Below are 4,072 nucleotides of genomic sequence, written 5' to 3'. Positions count from 1 at the left end.
CAAATTTTCTATTATATTATTATTACCATATCATATTCGAGTTAATTAGGCCTTGTTTTTTTGGACTTATTTATATTCAATGTTGTAAAGTTTGACTTATAATAACAAGAATTTACCCTTTTCTAATTTTTTGTTCTTCTAATTTGAAATATGTTAGTGACACAATAGAAATTTAAGTGAAATGACAAAAAGGATTAGGCGCTAAGATTGATTTTTTTTTTATCTTTATTTAAATAAATTCATCTAAACCGATCGTGGGTTAACCATCAATCTAAATTTTTGGTGAAGTTAGTTCTTTAACATATATGGTAACAAAGACACCGTGACACATAAGTTACGGGTTCGAATCTCATCCCCACTTCTTTTAAAATGGAATATTAATTAAGCGTTGAATATGGTGGGGTCCATGCTAAATTCACACTTCAACACCAATGAACTTTCAAATGAGGGGGCGTGACATAAATCGATCATAAATTTCAACCATTAATTTAATCTTTTAGTTGATAAGTTAGTTGGTCCATTAACATATATGAGGTTAAAAAGTTTAACTTTGTTGTATGTCATAATGATTACTTATGTGAATGACTAAGGTTTTCATGTACAATACCTTTGGTTATTTGTGTCATGGAAAAACATGTTTATTTCAATAATTATTGATAAAATTAATTAAAAATGAGATAGAGAGAGAAGTAAGAAAATTTTAGTACAATTTAGGAATCATGGGTTACAAATAACTTAATATGTAAAATCAATAACTAGTCAAGACCATTGGATTTTTCATTTGGGAAACTTTGTATTTACCGGGAAAATTTCATCAAACAAGTACATTGGTGTACCATGCACATTGTACACTTGCCTTGAAATTTGCTCATTTGAAACCAATAAAAACTCGTCACCTCTTTGGTGTCTTGTACATACGGTGTATGATAGAATTTAATATTTGCATGCAAGTTTGTTGTAATGTCGAGCCTTGTTTATATTGTGTACATTGCATGCAAGCTATTTCACATTGAAAAAAGAAAAGAACATCTTAATTAATAAAAATAATTAGATAATCAACACAAAACAAAAATCTCCTTAATCAAGGATTATTGCCCTATCCATATTCATTACCTTTTTTACAAAGTGTTTGTACTGTGTTACCTCAAAGGGAATGATACACATATATTAAGATACATGCATCTATTTTTAAGTCATATTGCATGTAATAACCATTAAATTAAAGTATTACTTTAAAAATGGATGACAATCTTTATTTGTGCAATAGTTAGCGTAATGTATAATGTATGCTTTTGCTGAGTAAGGGATAGCTCAAGTGGTTAGAGCTACCCTTCCAATTCCAGGTGATCTGTGATCGATTCTCATCACTCGCCCTTTGTGGCTCTCTTAAACACCAAAAAAAATGCTTTTGTTGAATATATACTTAGGGCCTGTTATGATTTACCGAACTGAGCAGAACTGAACTAAACTGAACTCAACTCAATTAATTGGAGCTGAACTGAATAGAGCTGAAATGAATTGTTTATGAGAAGAGGAAATAAAAAACTTAATTGAAATGAACTAAAATTAAGCTGAAGAGAACAGACCCTTACAATATTAGCTTCTTAATTATGATTATATGCAAATATACACACCTTGATACATTAATTTCCTTATATCTATACTTAGTCTATAATCATCCCGCACTAATCATCACACTAACCAATAATAACATTTAATGGTTACAAACTCTACGCATTTCGTAACTTTTGTAATTTGAATAACTAAATAAGGTGTTTCATTTTCTTGAAAACACACGTCAAGAGAAATAAGCTATAAGGAACTATCCGTACATTATCAAACAGACTAAAAGCTAGTTAGTTATTGAATCAACAACTCTATTAATTTTCATTTCACCAAAAAAAAAATTATGAATTCAACATCCTTAATTTATTAAACATTTCAACTTCAACGTCACACAAACTATTCATTAACCAAGTGATAGCAACAAGACTACAACCTTCCACTTAAATAAAGAAAGTACGTCCTTCGTACCATTCCGTAAGGCATGTTAAAAGGTTGTCATTTCGAAGAGCAGTGATTTTAGGATTGTCCTTAATTTATCCAAAATTAGAAGTACAATCCATACATTAAATCACAATAATATCCATCAATCCATCATTGTGATGGAACTTGTCGCAACTTAATTGGTTGTTGTAAATCCTTTCAAATGGTACAATATAAAACCTAATTTCCTTTTTTTTAGGGAATAATACCTAATCACCTAAAGAAACGACATCCTACGTAAGAATTTGTTCTTTTACACTTATTTTAGGAATTTAATACTTAAATTAAAAGACTTAAAATTTTGCTTACCTTTTAGATACATAATATATTCAACTGTGTATTTTTATACAAAATTAAGATAGTATGATCGTGTCTTAAGCTAGATAATGGTAGAAGTTAAATACACTTGCATAAGGTTTTTTTCCGATAAAATAGTCATCGAAAACCAACCCCCCTCCCCCCTCCAAAAAAAAAAAAAAAAAAAAAAAAAAAGGTTAAAAAAGAGTTAACTCATCTTAATGTGATTGCCTTTATTTTAGAGCTAATTTGTGAAAATATAAGAAATTTTTTTTTTTTCAATCTTTTTCAAAATAAGACAACTCACATAAACGCAATACAATAAAATTGAATAGAATATAATACAAGATCGACTTCACTTGCCCATCGTTTTTGCATGCTTCCAATTTTTTCACAACTTTTGAAATTGGCATGGATAACTTTAGTTAGACAATGGAGAAAGTATAAAGAATTCAATTTTTTTTTTTTAAACAAATAATTAGGGTATGAAAGTCCAATCAAAGAGTTTGACTACAAGTAATTTTCAATTGAAAACCAAATCTCAATCCAAAGAAGTCAACAAATTTGTACCACAAAGAGGTGATATCGTATGCACTCTATAGTAGTCCAAATTTGAAAGGCCATAATATGTAGTAATATGATACAGTAGACCGTTATGTCTAGGATGGAGGGTTCATTTATTTCCGCTAATATGGAATGAAGATGTAATTATTTTGAACTTGCTTTCTTAATTATGACGTGTGACAAAGCTCTTAAAACATATATCTATAAACCATGCTTGGAGTCATTATTATCCACATAAAATATATAGAAGTCTACAAGTAATTAATAATTTAATAAATAGGATGACACATTTTAGGTTTTTTTTGCATGACATCCAACATCCAGCAGACCAGTTGGTACAATAGCTAACTTGTACGCGTAAACTTGTACTTAGTATGAATCTTTAAGTGGTTTTGAAACCACCCATAAGTTATGTTCTTATGTTTTAGTGTGTCAAAGAATGGTGTCTTGCTTATTTGAACTGTTTCAAACGAACAACAAAATAGTACCAAATTAGCCGCAAAAAAAAAATGAAAGTAGATATAATGCTATCAATCTATCATATTTCATCAAACGAACTATTTTGACAATGGAAATTTTTGAAAGAAGGACAGAATCATAATTTACGAATTTAATAAAAATTAATTAGATAAGCAAATAAACGAACTAAGCTGAAATTAATTAAAGATGAAAAATTGATTTAAAAAATAAATTTAAGATGAAAAAGATCGAGGCTAGTAGATGAATATGATATGGTTAGACTAGGAAAGGGCAAGCCTATTAGAAGCATCACGTGTGGCATGCAAAAAAACCTTAATTCAATATTATTCCAAGTACTGTACTTCTAATACATGGTACATTTTTTTTTTTTTTTACAAGGTATTTATAATAAAATTCAAAATATAGAAGAAAAAAGAATTAGCACTACTATAATGTTGGTTTTAGGACCACATGAAGAGGCAGTACATATCATAAACAACATATTTTGTGAGCTTGATAGATTGTATTAAGGTTAACTAACAACATAACCAAACTAATTTGACAGCCTAATCAGATTCGATTGCTTTAAATTTTATTTTGATTGGTTATATAGAGATTTTATGTTATATTGATTTATTTTGATTAAAAGAAGCACAAAGACGTACCATTAGTGAAGGACAATATTCCTAATTATATTGAATTGTAA

The sequence above is a fragment of the Chenopodium album genome, chromosome 24 (assembly GCF_948465745.1).
Source record: "Chenopodium album chromosome 24, dcCheAlbu1.1, whole genome shotgun sequence".
NCBI lineage: Eukaryota > Viridiplantae > Streptophyta > Magnoliopsida > Caryophyllales > Amaranthaceae > Chenopodium > Chenopodium album.
This window is presented reverse-complemented; position numbering follows the sequence as displayed.